The 20,601-nt window shown below is 42.6% G+C and overlaps 1 long non-coding RNA gene across 1 annotated transcript in view; it reads left to right on the top strand.

Annotated features, from left to right (window-relative positions):
• LOC108785235 overlaps positions 1–14,447 on the top strand; it is a 17,614-nt gene extending 3,167 nt beyond the window's left edge. Inside the window, exons 2-3 of the long non-coding RNA XR_001941120.1 lie at positions 7,036–7,039; positions 14,328–14,447. This is a non-coding gene — a long non-coding RNA (uncharacterized LOC108785235). The remainder of the gene's footprint in view (positions 1–7,035; positions 7,040–14,327) is intronic.
• The last annotated feature ends 6,154 nt before the right edge of the window (positions 14,448–20,601 follow it).

Genomic DNA, 20,601 nt, shown 5'->3' with positions numbered 1-20,601 from the left:
GTATCGGGGAGGGGAGGGGGGGGGGATCCCTGCAGGAAGCCATGACCGACAGTCACGGCTCTCTTCAGGGAGATGATCGAGAAGTGAGCGAGCGACTGTATGTGTTTGCTCACTTCCCGATCTATTGAGCCGACGTGTGACAGTTTAATTGTCACACGTCGGCTCGAACTATGAGGCTGAGTGATTTTTACTCACCTTATAGTTCTCCTTTAAAGCTCTACCTTGTATCATGTGGATACTTTTTGTTGCTATTATCGTTTTCAGTGAAGTGAATTTCAGCCATTTTGCATCCAAACAGTTAATTATCATGTTTATTCGCAGGCTGGTTTTGTTAATGGCTTATGCTCTCTACATACTGATAAATTGTTCCCTATATTTTATTACCCTATAGTCATTAAAAGACAATGAACTGTAATTGCGTGTGTGTATTTTAGATACTTTACCTGGTTATGTAGAGAGCTGCAGTAGGAGTCTGAGCTCATACCTCAAACATCTGGTACACACGCGCTTCCAGCAGGGTAATGATAGAACAAATGATTGACACATGCTGCTCATCTAATTGCTTAACTGAAGACAGTCATTTACTATGAATATCTAATATATTCACCGTTCATCTTATGCTTAATATTAAAAGGAAGGTAGGCTATGTGTTCACAAGAATAAGCATAAAAACAACATGCAACACATTTTCATTTTCTCGTTATGCCCTTGAAGAGCTATTATGTTGGAGCCTAGGGGTCTTTTATGCCTAAAGACTAGAGGCATTATGCACACATTCACAAAGTTATCTTTAATAACATACATGATAGCATTTAAAGCATGCAAGGAGTATAGCCCACCTGATCAGCATTACATTATGCGTGCAATGGTCTAGGGCACCAGTCCATCCCTATCCCTTTTGATCTGAGATCTCCTGCTTGCTATACACCCACTGTAGACTAACATGTATCTCATGTACTGAAAGCCCATTACTATCAGTATTAAGACATTTCTCAGGTTCGCCAACCAGATACAAGCCTGCCTGAGAATTTTGAATGTGATTGATTCTACAGGAAGCAGAGAAGTAGAAAGTTACACAGCACTAACTTCAGAAATTAATGTCCCAGTGACAATGTTAGGTGCTGTCAAGGAAGTCTGGCTTGTTCTTGTCCAGTGCGAACGGCTGCACATGCACAAGCACATGTGCAATGTCTCAGTAGCAGGAGGGCACATACCCATGCGCCTGCACGTGGACGTATGCACAGGACGTCTTGCCCAGGTGCGCGTGCCTAATTCAAACAATGATGCCAGACTGCCCTTGCTCAGCAAAGACAGTTCTTCAGCTAGCTCCTGTATGCTGTGCACAGTGTGTGATCTTGATTCTGCTACCTGTTATTGACCCAGCATGAACCTTGACTCTCCTGTTTGCTACCTGCTTCAGTGACCTCAGCTTGCATCCTGACCACTCTTCTGTTTGCTGATTTGGTACCACTTTGACCGCAAGTTATCGACCCAGCATGTCTCTGACCTTGCTTTTGCCTGTCGATTCTGTGCCTCGCTGACCACCTCTTATCTACCCTGCCTGTTCCTCTATTTTCTGCATTGGTGCTGTTTCATCAGCTGTTGGCATCCTCAAGCAGAAGTGACTTCGTTAGCAGATCTACATATTCTGCCATTTGTATCCTTTCCGGTGTCACCAAGCTTCTACCAGGCACTTATGCCCCTCTTCCATCGCTACACTTACTGTCCATCATCTTCAGGGGTGTCTGGACAAGAGCAGCAAGAGAGGCCACCTTCATTATGTCAGGCTCCTACTAAGGTACATGACAGATGCTCTCTGCAATCTGATTTAGCAGGCTACATAGAAATCAGACTCAGGTTAACGGAAAGTTCTTTCTTAAGTTATCACAGTTAGAGTGTTAGCTGGATAGCTTTATTAGCTCAGCAATTTAAAAATGTAAATTATATAATGCATCAATATTAAAGATTTTGTGCAGTGCACATTGGGGGGAATTTATCAAAAGTGGAGCAGACAAAATCTCGAGCAGCTGTACATGGCAACCAATCGGAGCCTCTCTCTCATTTTCAAATCTTAACTGAACAAACTGGAGAGAAGCTGATTGGTGGCAGTGCACAGCTGCTCCAGATTTTGAGACTGTCCTATGGAAGCTTTGTTTCAGACAAAATGCAAGAAGATGCAAAACTGAGAGAGACTGATAACCTTAAGTGAAGTTTCCTGCTTGTTCATGTGGAATTCAATGAAATAGATGTGGTGGGTGGAGAAAAGGCTCAAAATAGTTAAGGTAAGGTGCTGGGTAACTGTAGCAAAACAGAGTGGCAGTTCTTAGAAAAAAAAAATAGGCCTGGCATTGATTCTTAACAGTAGGCATCTGTGTATATGATTTGCTTTACCCAAGGGTCATCAGAGAACTTCATCTTGTAGTAACGGGACAGAGGAACAGTAAACTCCAGATTGGTAATGGTTATAGGAGATTCTATAGCTAGGAATATGGATAGAATCATTTGTAAATAGGATTACCTCAACTAAATGGATTGTGGTCTACCTGTTGAGAGGGTCTGACATGTGGTGGAGCAGACTGAAAATATTGGAAAATGAGCGGGCACGACCCAGGTCAGTAAGAGAATCTTTGAAAGCTATATGCATGGCTACATTTTGGTGTAAGAGGGTAAATTTTTTTTTTAAAATAAATTCTTTATTTCACATTTTCCAAACAATACAGGTAATATATCAAGAGATACAGAAACGGAACATAGTGGTATGTGGCTAGAGCTTCCGCAGCATCAGGACTTACAATGCAACCAACAGTTATGTGGCCATCTTAGGACCCGGCTGACGATAGTCAAGTAAAGTAGCTATAGACATGTGCATGGATTGCCGAGGTAGACCATCTGAAGGCAAAAGACGCATGAAGCCCATGAGCCGCCGACGTGGGGAGGGTGACATTGAGCGCTTCCGATTTGGAATAGTTTATTAAGAAATTGGAGAGGGTTCCAAATCGGCAAAATTCTTCTACTAAATTGGGCAGGGAAATGACAGGGTTAGAGAGAAAGAATAGTAGGTCATCCGCAAAGGCTGCTACTTTTTGGGAGGTCGATGGTCCCGTGGGAATGCCCATGATATCTGTATGGGATCGAATTTTACAAAGGAAGGGCTCCAGGGTTAAAATAAATAAGAGGGGGGACAGGGGGCATCCCTGTCTCGTGCCATTACCAATTTCTAGGGGTTGGGACATGGAGCCATTAACCTTGACCTGTGCTGTAGGGTGAGAGTAGATCCCCCTGATCCATGTCAACATCCTATTACCCAGTCCTACATATTGCAGGACTGAGTCCATATACTGCCAATTCACTCTATCAAAGACCTTTTCGGCATCTGTGGACAGTAGCATGATGGGTATGGATCTGGAGTTAGCGGCATGGAGAGTAGCTAGGACTCTTGTGGTGTTGTCTCGGGCTTCCCTCGTGGGTACGAAGCCCGATTGGTCGGGGTGTATTACCGCAGGCATTAGGGGGGCTAACCTGGACGCTAAAATTTTAGTAAATAGTTTGAGGTCTACGTTTAGGAGAGAAATGGGCCTATAGCTAGCGCAGGCGAGGGGGTCTTTACCTTCCTTAGGTATCACTGTAATATGGGCTCTGAGGGTATCCAATGGGAAAGCACCCCCAGATCCCACCCCGTTAAATGCTCTAATAAAATAGGGGGAAAGGAGATCCTGGTATGTTTTGTAGTAGGCCAGGGTGAAGCCGTCAGGACCAGGCGCTTTCCCGGTGGCGGTCTGGGAGATGGCTAGAGCTAGCTCCTCAGGAGTTAAGGGGGAATCTAGGACCGAGATATCCTTATTCGAGAGTCGAGGCATTCCGGAGTCTTCAAGGTACTCGTTTATAATTTCCGGGAGAGGACGGTCACCCTGGGATATAGAATCGGCCTTAAGGTTATAGAGGGACTTATAGTACTGTCTAAATGCCTCTGCGATGTCCTTGTTTGTGGAAGCTTTAGATTGGGTGCGGGTCATAATTTCCGGGATAAAGGACCGTTCCCGCTGGGCTCGCAAAGCCCGAGCAAGGAGTTTCCCACATTTGTCACCAAATTCGTAGAAGAAACTTCTACATTTGGTCAGCGCATTTTTAGTTTTGAACATGTATAGGGATTGTAAGCGGAGCCTTAAGGACGTCAGTTCCCCCAGAGCTCCAACCGCTAGAGTACGTTTATGAAGAGTCTCGAGGGTATGGATCTTAGCAAGCAGGTCAGTAATCTGTGTCAGTCTAGCGCGTTTAATTTTGGACACTTTTAAAGCCCCGCTTTTCTTTTCTTGTATACAAGGCTTATTAGGGGTGTCGTGACGATCCCTAATGCCCCAATAGCTCCAACCGCTAGAGTACGTTTATGAAGAGTCTCGAGGGTATGGATCTTAGTAAGCAGGTCAGTAATCTGTGTCAGTCTAGCGCGTTTAACTCGCGAACCGTGTTTGATAAGGACTCCCCTAATGTAAGCTTTGTGGGCCTCCCATAAAATCATGGGATCACAGTCTGGGGTGTCGTTGATGGAGAAATATGTATGTAGTTCAGAGCGTACCGAATGAGATATCGAGTCATTTTGTAGGAGTGATTCATTTAGTCTCCAGGTCCAAGGGGGGGGGGCCTGGGATAAGTCTAAATCCAATACGATTTCCGCATGGTCAGAGAGGGAGATAGAGCCTATGGACGCCGCTTTCAAACGAGGAAGATCACAGTGACGAATCAGGAACATGTCAATTCTTGAATAGGACTGGTGAGGGTTAGAGAAGAACGTGTAGTCCCTGTCGGTGGGATGAAGTAGGCGCCAGACATCTATCAGCTGGTGTAGTTTCAGGCATTTACGAATACGTCGAAGGGCAGAGTAGGATAAGTGTGAGGATGATATAGAAGAATCTATTAACGGGTCAAGGGCAAAGTTAAAGTCTCCTCCCACTACCCATACCCCCTCTGCAAACAGGGATAGGCGATCTAGCACCCGTTCCAAATAGGAAATCTGATGTACATTAGGGAGGTACAAATTAGCCAAAGTGCAAAGTTGACCGCCTAGAGTCCCTTTGACAAATAGGGCCCTTCCCTCTGGACAGGACCACGTGTCTACAAGCTTCCAGTTGGAATTGCGATGGAGGAGGATGCTCACCCCTTTAGTTTTAGAGTCTGGTGTGGAGCAGTGATAAGCATGAGGGTAGTGGCAATTGTGGAATTTGGGGACCTGGTCTGTCCGAAAGTGAGTCTCCTGAACAAAGCCAATTTCGGCTCTCAACCTCCTAAACTCCTGCAAGATCATAGATCTCTTCTCGGGTGTGTTCAGTCCCTTGACATTGAGGGATGCCAGTGAGGTGGTCCCTGCGACGGGCATAGCGGGCGAGGAGAGTCGTTTCCCAGATACTTAGGTTACCGTCCGTGGAGTCTAGGGGGGGATTGGGAAGGAGGAGAGAGTGGGAAGGGGAGGGCGGGAGGCGGGGGAGAAGAAGGATGGGAGGGGGGAGGGAAAGAGAAGAAGGAAAAGAGGAGGAGAAGAGGAGGAGAAGAGAAAGGAAGAGGGGGAGGAGGGCAGACAAAAGGGTGACAAAGACAAGAAACTAAGGGAGGATAAATCCTCAAAAAGAACTACACCAGGGGAGGGACCTCCGGTGCGCTCAGGGCCTAAATGGGGGAATAGGCTTAAGGCAAAGGTCACGGAGCCATGGGAGAGCTCCGGGCATCGACTTACGGTATACTTGCATAATACATCATGGAACAACATCAAAAACATCAAAAACAAGAGATAACATATCAAGGCACTTAAGTTAACAGGCATTGAATTGCATAGTTATTTAGTGAGGATCATAGAAGAGCAGAAGATAACCATAAACAACAACATCAATTCCACTTCTTACTCTGAGTCTACTCTTTTGCTGCTTCCCCTTCCCCTCCTCCTCCCCACCACTGTTCCGTGGGTATAAGGAATACCGGTATGGGGGAGAGCGTGGGGGGTTCCATGGGCTCCAGGTCCCAGGCCCCGGCCCCCGGCAGTCCAGCAAGAAAATAATGCGGAAGCGGGGGACGTGGGCCCAGTTCCAGGTCCATCCATCGGACCTGGATACATAGAAATGAAACCAGTCGCTACCTATCCGATAGGGGAGGCGTATATGCCTAACCTTGTGGGCTCCTGATGGGAGGAAGCAAAGGTATGGACTATCGAGGGGGTATATGTAGGGTGGTCTCATTCCCAATCCACACCCCATAAACTTGGGGGGAGGGGGGGAGCTCGCCACCTGACGGGTCAGGTACCTCTCTGCTGAAGTCCCTCCGTGAGGATGCAGCATGATGGGGGAGCCCATTGCGAGGATCTAGATGTCCACCTCCGGTTCTGTCAAAATAAAATAGAATACTGCAAAGTACCTGGAGGAAACAAGTGACAGTCAATCATGAAAGGAGCAATGGTATAAGGAGGAGCGTAGTTCAGATGGGGTATGGCAACAGTAGGAGTTAGGCCTCTCGGGCATTCGGGGGACCAGTGCGAAGCCCTGTCCTCCGAGTAGTGTTGGAGACGCCACCTGAGGAGCGTGGTCGGTAAGGAGTGGTGTTCCGGGGGGGGGCCATCTCGGTTGCGTGAGTGCACTCCAGTCGACTCCAGAGAGGGGTGAAGCCAGTCCGGGACCGTGATACACTCAATCTCCAAGAAGGCGAATAAAGCAGGTAGATCCTCAGGAGTCTTCAATGTAAAGGTCCTTTCCGATTTCCGAACTACCAGATGGAACGGGAAACCCCATCTGTAGGTAGCACCCGAGTGCCGTATAGCCTCCAGTAGTGGTCGGAGTAGACGCCTCATTAGTAGGGTACGCCTGGAGAGATCCGGATATAGCTGGATAGTCGCACCGTCAAAGTCTAATGGACCTTTACGCCACACACATTGCATAATATCATTGTTAACAGCGTAAAAATGTATTCTGAAGATCACATCTCTCGGCCTGTTCGAGTCCTGAGACCTGGGGCCCAGAGACCTGTGAGCCCTGTCAATCTCAATGGGCGTATCAGGAGGATTGTCCAAGTAAAGGTTGAAAATATCTCGGACAGTGGCCCTAAGGTCCGAGTGGCCAGTAGATTCAGGGAGTCCTCGAATGCGTACGTTATTCCGTCGGCCCCGATTATCTAAGTCATCTAGATGAAGGACAGCGGCAGACAGTTGTTGAGAAGTGGATTGGGCGGTCTCCAAGGTAAGGACCCTGCGGAGAAGGTCAGATTGCGTTTGTTCCACAGAAGCAACCTGGGAAGTAATGGAGGAGAGTTCCTGTTTAACTTCGGCCAGGTCCTGCTTGTAGGCAGTTTCAATACGAGTAGCAAAGGATTCAAAATCCGCTTTAGTAGGAAAGGTGGATGCCAGATCTGCTTTAGTGGGAAGGGCACTTATGAGGCGTCTGAGGTAGGCATCTAGTATCCCAGGGGAGGGGGATTGTTCAGGGGCCCCTGCAGGAGAGTCCTGGAGCGAGTGTAATATGGGTTCAGATCTCAGCAGTGTCCATCACTGGGGGGAGGGACCAATCCGCTGGTTCCCTGGATGTGCAGGGTGATGTGGGTGTCTGATCCCTGTGAGGCCGGGCGGGGAGAGCCACAGTAATCCCCTTACCTCGGGGTCCAGTCGGAGGAGTCTGGCCTGCATTCGGGTCCCGATTCTCTGCCATCGCGGTATCGATGACGTCACCGCGGCCCGGGGATTGCGGCCGTGTCTGTCCCTCAGCTATCTCCGGCCCTTCTACCACCTCGGGAGAGGTGTCTGGCAGCGATTCGGGTCTGATGCCCTGTGACCTGGTCTCCCGGTGAGTCGGGCGGTTCTCCGTTCTGGAAGAGGAGATAGATGTCAAGAGGGTACATTTTAAGATCACAGAGCTCTGGGCTGAAGTTTCTTGGAGTATAACATTTGTTTTATAGATTATGTACACCTGAGTGGAAGGGGGCCTGCAGTGACAGAGTTAAAGGAATGTTGTAGAGGTATTTACTGTTCATTAGGTGGGAGAAGGGAAGGCAAATCAGAAACAAATGGATGGATAGATCAGATAGGGTAGGACATAAATAAAGGGTGAAATTGGCAAGATGTATGGCAATGGATAATAAGATCTCAATGTTACAAAGTGGTATGAATTCAAAGTTGTAAAACAAAAAACAAATAGTGTAAGGCTGGGGTGCCCACAATTTTGGTGTTAAGATCTACTTTTCAAATGACGAGCTACATGAGATCTACCAATGAAAAAAAACACCTCCCTCGCTCTCTCTCTCCTGGTTGTCTCTCCTTGCTCTCTCTCTCCTGGCTGTCTCTCCTTGCTCTCTCTCTCCTGGCTGTCTCTCCTTGCTCTCTCTCCTGGCTGTCTCTCCTTGCTCTCTCTCTCCTGGCTGTCATTCCTCATTTTCTCTCTTGGCTGTCTCTCTTCCCTCTCTTGGCTGTCTCTCCTCTCTCTCTTTCCTGGCTGTCTCTCCTGTCTGTCTCTCCCCGATCTCTCTCCCGGCTCACCTTGCTGTATTTTGCAAACAGTACAGTGCAACAGTCTGTGTAAACTAATATTCTTTGATGTAATACATAGCACTTCAACCACCAGTATCCACCAAAAAGATGTCAGGGAGCTTGGCTCAGCAGACTCAGGCTAATAGGTAATCATGTGTGCATACCGTAGCTAAATAAATATACCAAAATTAAATAAAGGGGCCGCCATTCACACCCTTAGTGATCTACCAGCATCAGCTTTGAGAGCTACTGGTAGATCACGATCTACCTAATGGGCCCCCCTGGTATAAGGGCTTGTTCACATCAGCAGTGACTAGCGTTTTTTTAGTAACTGGTCAACTTCGGTCACTGATAGGGCACATCAAAAATATTGTTTTCTATACTCCCTGTTCATAACATAGTACATAGTAATAAACAGAACTTGCACAGTGCACTGGATGGTAATGCCGGTCACTGCAGGGCAGTGCACCATGTACACCTAAATGGTCTCTCCAAATGTACACTCTAAGTAAAGTATAAAAAAGTAAACAGCGTGATGCTTTGAGACAGCGAGTTGTGAATAGCCTGTACAGCAGCCCTTCAGTTCGACTGAAACGGAGGGCTGAGCAGGCCGTAGAGAGCCGAAGGATCAGCCGAAGCTACGGCTCTATACTTCGGCTCAATAGTGACTAACCCCCTTAGTTTTCTGCAGAATCAGCTGGTCCCCTGAGCACTGGTCCGGATATCCTGTTTTAGTGTGGCTCCTTTTTAATGCAGGGTCCTATGCAGCCAAGCTTGAGTGTGCTAGTAAGATGTGTGTCTCCACAAACACACAGATACAGCAAAGCAAGACACTCTCCAGCTCCATGTTCTCCACTCCTCCAAGCTGATAGATGCACAGTTTCCAGAGACTGTACTATCCCTTGTGATCATTTATTGGACAGAAGGTCCATGGAAGCTGAGAGTGTTGGAGCCAGCTGTTTGGAAATATGACGATTGTAAGTGCTTGGTAATGTATATTTTATGATCTGAATTCATTATTAAAAAACAAAAGTTTGAGCATGTAATACTACTTTAAGGTTTTGTTGTGTAAGGAACACTGCAAATTAATGGGCGTTACATAAAAATGGCTTGCTTATTTACACGATTGAGCTGTTATATAATATGCATGGCCATGTACTGTTTTGAAGGCATGGGACAAATAGAAAGGTAGTTGAATGTGTCCCATGGCTGCATGTACCAATGTTACTAATAAGGGAATAACTAACCTGAAATTGACTGCAGCAATGGCACTGCTGCTACCACATAAGGCCAAAAATGTGTACAACTATTACAAACCAGAAATTGTTGGATGGTAATCTCAAATAATGCATAGCATATTACAAATTGTCATAGTAAGAAAATCTGGAAAAAGGTGAGCATTACATTTCATCATTTCAATCTGAGCTTTAAAAAATAAAATGCTGGATAGCAAAAACATGTAAAAGTTCTATTCAACCAAAGATATTTTTGTTCTGGTGGATTCTGGTTGGCTAAGTTATCTGCAGGCCTCTTACATCTCTTGGGGACTCCAGCAACAAGATCTCCCACCATGGATCCTGTTTCTGCTCCCACAAACCTTATAATTTTCGGTGTTTCTGACAGATCTAGAAATTCTGCAAACTCAGGCAAAGAATTCTCAACAACAAGAGATATCAGAGCCCATTTGGTAGTTCAGATGTCTAGCAGGTAAGAGGAAGTTCATGTCACTCGGTGCTTTTAAATATTATCATCAGTTAGTATTGGTTTTATTGCGTGTTCTATTATTTGGACAGTATGCATTAAAGACACAGGTATTTAATACCTCTCACAGTACCCCCCTGATAATCAGCTAGACAGAGTTTAGAGGTGCACGAAGGCAACACTGTGTGTTAGTTGACAGTTGTGACAGTCATATGCATCGGCCGGCAAGACCAGAATACCAGATGCTTTCTATAGAGAATCCTATATGATATGTCCTGAGAGTAGTGACAGGGCACTGGACATAACATAAACAAGCATAGACATATAATCCGGCAACCTTGAGGGTTAGAGATCCTCTACTGACTGGAGAAGGTTTAGAGTGAGAATTGGTTTCCTAGGTAACTTTACATGCCAAGATGGGAAACAATACTGTATTTCTGCTCATGTAAATGAAAGTATAGTGTATTATAAAGGGTTAGTTCACCTTTAATGTTTTTTTTTTCTATCTATTAACACTACATCTTGCAATGCATATTAAAATGTTGCCTACTGTTTTTTTAAATGTTTTTTTACTGATGTTTCCTTTTATTGATGCTGCTTCTGTGGAATCCCCCTCTCTGTTCTGACTACATGGCAGGATGCACCAACTGTTGGATGTGCAGCCCTAGCTCCTCATGAACGGGCACTCGGCTAGGGGAACTTGGCCTGCTAACCACAGATTCGTAGTCCTCTTTCTCTCTCACACCAGGTGAGCTCAGTGTTCTGCAAGTGAAATTTAGAGGTTTTTAGCTAAGCCCTTAGAGGGAGCTTTACTAGCTATCAGCCACACAGTGAATGCATTATTTTCAGTGAGTAATATACCCGACCAATATAGATTTGAACTGTGAGGAAGAGCCAGTTATTGAGCAAATATAGCTGTTCCAATGTACACCTATAATTACACATATATTTACATATCATACACAAATATGTTTTGAAACATTGACATATTGAAAATATTTACATAAACCTAATGTTTTTACATGTTTATCCAAAACAAACTTAGGAAAGATTGTACATTTTATTTAACGATGTAGGCAGCAGGGCCCTGTAAACAAACGTTCGGTTACTATAGCAGCTGGGAGTTGGTTTACATTCCTTCTGCGAGCTGACGGCTTTCTGTTAGAAGTGATTTTGGTGGCTGTAAAGTGGGTTTATATTTAGGAAGCAGAAGGAGAGATTCACAAAGCATAGATCCACAGAATAAATGAAGCAGAAACAGATATACAGCTATGAGACTGTAGGCACCGGAGTACCTGGGGACTCTCACAAAGTGTATAGAGTACTTATTTATAGCTGAAGTTCAATGTAATTGGCATGAAAAGATCCTTTTGAAAACAGTGTGGGGTGGATTTATCAAAGCTGGAGCAGATAGAATCTGGAGCAATTGCCCATGGCAACCAATCAGCTTCTCTCTTCATTTTGTTCAGTTAAGATTTGAACATGAAAGAGAGAAGCTGATTGGTTGACATTCACGGTTGGTCCAGATTTTCTCTGCTTCAGTTTTGATAAATCCCCATCTGTATTTTCTTTTGCCCATGCATTTTGCAGGTTGGGAGTTTTGACTTCACCCTGACTTTCCTGATCTGCATGTTTTTTCTCAGTGTCTCAAAAGTACTCAAGCCAGAGGATCAGTAGCCAGGAACCTAGCATTTTCAGAAAGAGGTCACCAATAGAATTGTACTTATTGCTTTTATTGATATGATCTGAGTAAGCCTGCAATTTCAAACACACACTTAATTTAAGAGCCATCTGCTCCTTTTTTCCTACAGTTATACAGCTTATTTTGTAACTAAATATATATAAGGGTGATATAAGGTTGATGTGTGATAAAGGAATATGTGAATTTCCACTAAGCTTAGTGAATGAAGTTAAGTTGTACTGGCTTCAATCATTTATCCACTTACATGCAACATTCCATGAAAATTTTTTTTTTCCTTATACATGATTGGGTATTCTTTCCAAAGTTATTTTTCACTAACAGAGTTATTCACAAAAGGGGGAAGAGTTTGGAGAAGGCAGGAGAAGTGAACAATCTAGGACAACATAGCTGGACCAGAAAGTGAGCTGAATTTGAGAATTATTCCAAATCAGCTTTGTTGTCCTAGACCAGTGGTTCTCAACTCGTGGGTCGCGACCCAAAAGTGGGTCGCGACACCCTCTGCAGTGGGTCGCGGCGTCATGTCTGAATAGACCGGCCTGAGACTGAATAGAGAGGGGGAATTTGTGGTTCAGCCTGTGGAACCTCATGTCAAACTGTCCCCTCTCTCCCGGCCTCCCCCGGGCTCTCAGATAAAGTGGTATGGCCCGGGGAGAGAGGGGACTTTTTAAGAGGCTCCTCTGTCCTGCATTCATTACCTGTATCAATGGCACCTGTTTGAACTTGTTATCAGTATAAAAGACACCTTTCCACCTGGGAAAGGTTTTCTAATGCCTAAGGGACTTTTCTTAAGCCACATGACCGAGCAGTCACATTTGTGGGCTGAAGAAGGACAGGGGTGTATGTTGATTTTACATTAATTCAGAAATATAGAGTTTTCACTTAGGTATTCAGTAAAGTATTAAGGAATGTAAAAGCCAGCACACAGGGCTTCATCTGAAATTCTTTTATTAGTAATCCATTTTGCACACAAAGTAACAAATATTGATGTGTTTTAGCCTACAAGGCCTTAGTCACATGGTCACTAGACAGGAAGGGTATTCAAGAGGTGGGAGGCCAGTTATTTCCTGTAAGCTGTCACTCATCTCTTATTTCAAGAGTGCAGGGTGTAATTCTTCATGTCCCACCCAGACCTTCAGCTGGTTGGCAGTGCAGATTCTTCTCCCCACTGCCCTACAGCATGATCACCTATGGCAGTTTTTCTCTAGTGCTGATTTGAAGAGATATGGGGTGGCGGTCATGGCACATTGCACCTGGGAGATACCTGGATACCTCACACTCTTAATTCCTGGGTTTTGTCCTTAAGATAACTATAAGAATGAGATGCTGCTTCATTGTATAATTTGCTGCTGAGTGGCCCTTCTTTTTTTCCGTTTTCTGGATTAATTTTTTTTAATGTAGGTATATTTTGATTATGAATAGTCTATGGAGCATGGAGGTGAAGGGAAATCTACTTCCACACCCACTTCCCAGGGCAGTTTATTCTTCACAGAACATATCCCCTCCATTCCATTCCAGCAAAAATAAGCAAAAATTGAGAGTTTTCATTTGAATTATACTTTTGTCAAAAATTGAGATATTTCTTCAACATTTAGAATTTTCACAAAAATGCATTAAATGCACTGGGAAGGAAAGATTAAGGCTGGCCATACACTGATCTCTTTTTTCCATTCAACCCGCAGGGTGAACGAAAAAAATAGACCTAATTTATCCATCAACATTAACAGCATGTTGATCAAGAAATCTCGCTCTTTACACTGTATTACATCAGGTGCCACCGGCACCTGTCAGAATACCCGACCAGAGCAGGCAGCTTGTTGGCTGCCGACTCTGCTCGATAGAAGATTTTCCGACCGGCTCCTTCCATCAGCTTATCGAGGGTTGCTGATCGAAAGGGTGCTGACAGCGACAGCACCCTGAGCAGAAACTCGTGAGCTGAGTGGACTTTTTGGGAAGTAGCTACCTCAAGGGGACTTAAAATTACACTAAACTAAGGAGTTCAATCTGAAATTTCTTTTTTTTTAATGTGGTTTTGGTGTTTTTGATTCTGCTTCATTTAACTTTAATATTGGGCTAGATGCTTGAAAGCAGACCTTTAGGCCCCAGTAATCGCGCAATAAATCGCTACGTGTGAATAGGGCCTTACACTGCAGCATTGAATTTGTAAACAAAAAAAAACATTCCATTAATAAACCATAAACACATTAGACTCATTAAAAAAGCTGTTTCTTCATTTTTAGATACCTTTTTTATCTTTAAAATTTGGCGCCGCAACGCAGTGGACGGCCATGTTTGCTGTGGAAAAAGGCGCTCCTTCCGTGCCCTGTTCTTTTTGTCATCCAGGAAAAGGCAAAAAAAAAACAAAATGGCTGAGAGATTTCGCAAAACATCTCGCGGGATCTAGCAGCCATCTTCTTTTTTCATTTCAATGGCAAGCAATCCCAGGATGCATTGTGTTGGCACACTGAACTTCTTTGCACCTGAAAAGCAGGAAGTGAATGCTCTGCAGGTGTAAGTATTTCAAATATAACAGCATTAAACCTGACATGTCTATCTTATTATTATTAGATTAATGCATTGGTGGGATTTGAGTTTTGAGTATAAAGGTCTACTCTAAGGGGTTTTTTTTATATTGTGTGTGCACTGTGTGGGGATATTTATTGTTTTTTTAATCTATTCACATACATGGATCACTGGGTGTGCTAAGTAGTCACATCTGTGGCCTGAAGGAGAAGCGCTGTATATGTTCATTTTGCATTTACTTATTGGGGATGTACTTCTATTGCACTGTGATAGATTCTTGTTTATATATTACAAAATGTACATATATCTTAATAGAATAATTGGAAATAGAAATGTATTGCAATGTTACAGCATTGCTTTCCAAACTGCAAAAATTCTCAGTTTCTGAAGTTAGCGGAGATTACAATCAGTGATGATTAGTACAGATATTATAAGTCTTCATACACAGGAAGGAAGTGGCTTATACAACATTGGCATTTATGTCTTTCTTGCTCTAATTAACCATGTATAGGAAAATAACAGTGACAAGTAGATAGCTTGGGCTATCATACTGTTACCATAATATGAACCCCCTGAAGCTATTAGTGTTCCTGAACAGAGTTGCATGTTCTTTGGGAATATCCTTTAGTGCTGTGGGCTTCTGATTTATAGGCCATATGTGGGTGACACATTCAATATGGAGAGCAGGGCAGGAATGCTGTATGAGAGACAAATCTGCTGTTTTGTGACATACTGCACTGACTGCAAATCAGCTGTGCTGTCATGGGCCATATTTCATATAGCAGAAATCAACCCTCTGTATGTTCATGAGACAGCACCATGATGAGAAATGAAGCAGCAGGCTTAACAACATGCACATTTTATATATCACTTTGTATAACTCACACTGGCAGCTTCTAAAATCATGTTATTTTAGCCTTCATTTGTAATAGATATTTTATTAACCTATCATTAGAATTTTCTGCAATGAGCTAATGAGCTTGTTCATTAATCGTTTAGGGCACTGTAAAAGGAATTTGTTGTACCAACACACTGAACAATTAAACTAATATTATAATGGTATACGGAAGCAGAGCTCTGCTCAAGTGGGCTTTGATGCAACTACATTGTTAAAGTGGACCTATCAGTCATTTTACAAATCCACATGAATAAATACCTTGGCATCTTACAAAATACGGCCATATGTTCAAAAAAGCTGCACCTTTTATAATTTACAAGCAGCCCATGAACTCATGTGAATTGACTGTGACTAGTGGAGACAAAGTGCTAAGCCCAAAAAGTTCAAATGTAAATTTTTATTCCAATAAAACACATAAATAAGATCCCCTGTGACCAGTCACAGAGAAGAATAAACTGGGAAAATGATGTCTTCAGTCTGCTGCAGGGAAGCGAGAGCATTTCCTCAGTCTCCCTTTCCCAGCCCAGTGATCATTTAGACTGTAACTTTGTAGCAAGTCACAATTTGAAAAGTCACAGCAGGGTTATACGCACAGTTGTACACACAGCCCAGCACATAAAGGCTTTTGCACTATCACTTTTACATGTTTGTATCATGTGGGCCAACACCTTCACATGACACACACATTTAAAGGTGTCGAAGCAGAAGCCTTTATTACTGGGTTAGTCACAGAAATAGATGTTGCACCTGAATGATGCATGAAAAAAATGGAAGTAGTCTTATGAGTAGAAAAATTAAAGCAAGGCCAGGTGGTGTACTGTGACCTTTTTGAGAGGTAATACATACCTAAAAGTGTTACACTTGTTGCACATTACTTAGCATGTTTTCAGGTAACATGAAAAAATATGTCTGATGATAGGTCAACTTCAAGGATGTAGAGGTGATGATATCACTTCTTGATGTGCAGGAGCAGAGGCTAGGGAGCCAAGCCTGGCTCTAGGAAGATCCCTAGGTTTGTGTAAACACCTGATACATTATACACATTCTATGAGCAAGACCAAATATTGCCCAATTTATATATAATTATAGGTTACTAGAGTTTCCTGAATGCTGTATTTTCATGTTGTGCCTTAGACTATGCAAATAAGTTCACTGGCTCTGGCAAGGCAGCTCCCAAACAAAACAGGCTTCCATTGTTGGGTATCCAGAAGTGGCTCAAGGTTTAGAAATAAAGGGCGCCAAAGCAAAAACTTGAAAAAGTCTAAAAGTGTCTTTAATTGTTCACGATTCCATCAAACAAAAACAGCCAATGGGTTTCGGAGGCAACAACATTCCCCCTCCATCAGGGCTTAGAATGAAATTAGGATTTGATAGGACTCAGAAAATACTGTAACCAGCTGCCAATTACAATTCCAGCCCTAAAGGAGATTTTAATTTCAAATAATATATAGATCCATTTGGTTATAGTATTTCCTGAGTTTTTTTGCTTTTGTTTGATCAATTGGAAAACAAATAAAGGCACTTTTGGACTATTTCACTTGTCGAATTATTTCTGAGTCACTAGGCAGAACAAGCAGTTAGCAGTTATGAATCTAATCTAACTATCTGGTCTGCATGCTTGTATCAGTGCCTTAGAAAGGAATAAAGCTAGAGAAGAACAGGCAACTAGCATTCTCAGGTAAGTAATGACAACTTCCATTATTACAGGTTTCATTTAAATGTAAAGTAAATGTAACAGATACAAATATGAACCATAACAGGGTCTTCTCTGTGTCCTCTCCAAGGCAGACTGCAGAACATTTAATTGTACCATACTTTTTTATAATGGGAATGAAAAGCTTGGCGTTTGATCATGATAACAAAAGATTGTTAGATGAGGCTTAAAATTTACAGGTGAGGCATAGGAAACCAACAGTGGCTTTAACAGCGCTGTGTTCATAGTCTGTAGCTCTCAGATAAAGATCTCTGCAGAACATGCTGCTGGTTCACAATTCTATCTTCAGGCACTAATACATTATTCATCTTCTACAATGACATATTTTAGAGGTGAAACAGCACAGAGACAAACGTCTATGAATCTCTTTGCCTTTGTGTTTGCATTGTAGCTTAGCAGAATATTTTCCTAAATGGAGCAGGCAGCTTCTGTTGAATTGATGCTTTGTTCAAAAATGAATGCTATATATGTAGCAAGAGCAAAGTACAAGGTTTGAAATTTCCGTATTGTCAGCGGCACATGTAACAAAGGCCCGCTAATTCCTTACTGTTCAATTATGCCAATTAAAGTGCAATGTGTTTTCTATACCTTCGCAAAAGAGCCATAAACTACCTATTTATACGTAAGAAGAATGGTGTACAATTTCTATGAATCACATAAGCAAGAGAGTAAAGTTTGCCGGAGTACATTCATTATTCTTGATAATGAGTCATCAGCTACATATAGAAAAAGATGTTTAAGCCCCCATGGAGTTATTTATTATTAGAGAAGAATTTAAAGTTCAGCTGTGTTGACATTTAAATGGGTCCCTCTTTCTCAAAACCAAAGATCTAATGGCAATGACATTTTAATAAATGAAATGTCAGTGATTGGCACTTCCTTTTATATAACAAAAGCCCCGTAGAAGTTGTTTAAAATTTCATATTACTTTTCCCACAAACAAATGTGTCATGGGTTTATGTAAGGCTGTACTTGCATGATATTTGCATGTGTTTGAAAGAGCTGAGTACCTTTGAATTAGGACAAATTGACTGGTTCAAAACTCTGCCAGACATTTTATTGTACCTGACAAAAGAATTAAAGTAGTTGTGAACACATAGCAAAAAAAAGCCCATTATTAAATCAGGTCTGGACAAATCCCAGGACCCAGGTAGCCAATGCTCTTTTAAAATTGCGTCTGGTACCTAACTTTCGAGGTTCGTTCTAGTTGTTGTCCCCCCCTGTAATACATGCCCTTTTATAGTTCTAAACACATTAACTTTTTTTTAAATAAAGTTTAACTTAACTAATTTTTTAACTTGCATTTGGTGGTCGCATGACCACATGACCACACAGCCTCATTTCATAAGTTGAGGGGGTGTGTCTCTTATGCAGGAGTGTCTTTGTTCTAAGCTGCATTACTTATCATTTGAAGATAAGTCACCAGTATTCCATGAGTGTAAAATAACCAGTTTGGATTTATTCACAATGCATAACATCAATACATAGTACCAACGTTTCAGGGCCATGCAAGGTCCCTTCCTCAGGGTACAATAGTGATGATGTTACCCTATGTTACCCTAAGGAAGGGACCCTGCGTGCATTCATGTGATGCACTGTGAATAAATTCAAGCTGGTTATTTCACTCTTATGTAGGGGGGCATGTCTGTTTACATTGTAGGCTTACTTACACACAAAGAGGAAGTACGTTCCCCATCTGTGTCTTTGTTTGATGTAAGACACAAATGGTAACTATACAGTGAGCAAGCACAGTGAGAGCCACTGTCATTCAACAGCAGCTCTCACAGCTTTGTAAAAACTGCAGCTGCCTGCCTGCCCCTGTGTGATGTAAGACACAGACAGGGGAATGTAAATCCCTGCTGTGGGTAAGTTAAATAGGGAATGCGCGTTTAAAATTTTTGAATGAACAAAATCGATTTCGGAACGTTCGTTTGACTTTTTATTTGTTAATGGGATGATTGATTTTGACATTCGGAAAAACAAATCGAAGGAGCGTGATGGAAAATTTTTATCGAGTGAACAGTGAATGAGGTTTTTGTTTGGAAACTCAATTCATTCCAAAATGGAATGTTGAGTAAAAATGGAAATTAAACAAAATTTCAAACAATTGGCAAGTTTCTAATGCCAGTATGTTCCAACAGGATTTTTTGTATAAAATTGTTTCTGATGCCAGTATTGAATGTTCCAACAGGATTTTTTGTATAATCTAGAAAAATCCCACGCCAAATGATAATGCAAATGACAATGTAAAGAAGTGTTGCGCTCTAAAAATTGTAGCCAAATATTGAATATGTGCTAATAAAACATCAAAATCAAATCAAAAATACATAGTTACATAGTATTTGAGGTTGAATAAAGACACAGGTCCATCAAGTTCAACCTTTGTGTGTCTGTGTGTGATTGTGCATGTGTATATGTGTACACGAGTTCCTGTGCGTCCCTGTACCCCTGTATGTTGCGGTCTCGGAGGAAGGTATCTAAATGCTTTTTGAATGATTCAATACTCTCAGCTGATACCACTTCTTGTGGCAGTGAGTTCCAGACTTTAACTGCTCTAACTGAAAAAAATCCCCTACGCCCCTTGTGGTTAAATCTTTTCTCCACCAGTTTTAGGTGGTGGCCTCTAGTCTTTGTTATGGACTTTACTGTAAAATGCGTATTGCTGATGTTGCCATTTTGTACATCAAAATCATGCCTCCTCTTAATCTCCTCACTTCCAGCGTGAGCAAGTTTACATTTAGTAACCTTGTCTCATAGCTTAGGTCCTCTAGCCCCTTAACTAGTTTAGTTGCCCTTCTCTGGACTCTCTCCAGCTCCAGGACATCTTTTCTGTGTAAATTATCCCAAAAAAAACAACATAAATCTGGAGAATAATACATATATTGATAATATCACCCAACAATGTGATATGTAACAATGAACTAAAAGTCCAGAAAGTTGTATAAGTGAATGACTTAAAAATTATAATCAATATCCATCATTCAGTGTATAATAACATGAGCAATATAGCAAAGTCCAAAAGTGAATGGAATATGTCCGTCATAAATGTGTAAACTGTGATAATCCATAAAAGCTTCTTGCGGTTAAAAAAAACAATGCTTGTGCTCCCATGTCTCCACTCCTGTTTAACACTCCACACCTCTCACCTTAAAGTTAGACCCTTTCAAAGGCAAGAAAAGCTGCACCCTATTTTATCCTGGCAGGGGTTAACCACATAAGCTCAAAATCAGGCAAGCTGACTTCAGCAGTTCCCAATCCACCATGGAGGTATACTCACTCGGTTTCATAGATTGAAAAACAGGCACATCAAAGCGCATACTATTTGTAATATTAAAAGTAATAAACAAGCAGAGCTCTTTCCACACTCCCGGGCGCATCAGCATGTGGTAACTCCACCTCACACCTCCACCTCACATTGAGCCGGCTCCTCCCTATGCATGTTTCATCTAAGACGATTTTCTCAAGGGTATGAAGCTGGTCAGTGGGAGTTTGCACCTATATAACAGCGGGTTCCCATGATGACTGACATGCCCAAATCAAATTAAAGGGGACATGAAAAGCTTTACCCACAGGAA

This window comes from Nanorana parkeri, unplaced genomic scaffold (genome assembly GCF_000935625.1).
Source record: "Nanorana parkeri isolate BGI_ZX_2015 unplaced genomic scaffold, ASM93562v1 scaffold152, whole genome shotgun sequence".
Classification (NCBI taxonomy): Eukaryota; Metazoa; Chordata; class Amphibia; order Anura; family Dicroglossidae; genus Nanorana; species Nanorana parkeri.
The sequence above is the reverse complement of the archived record's forward strand: the minus strand, read 5'-3'. Positions and strand labels throughout refer to the sequence as shown.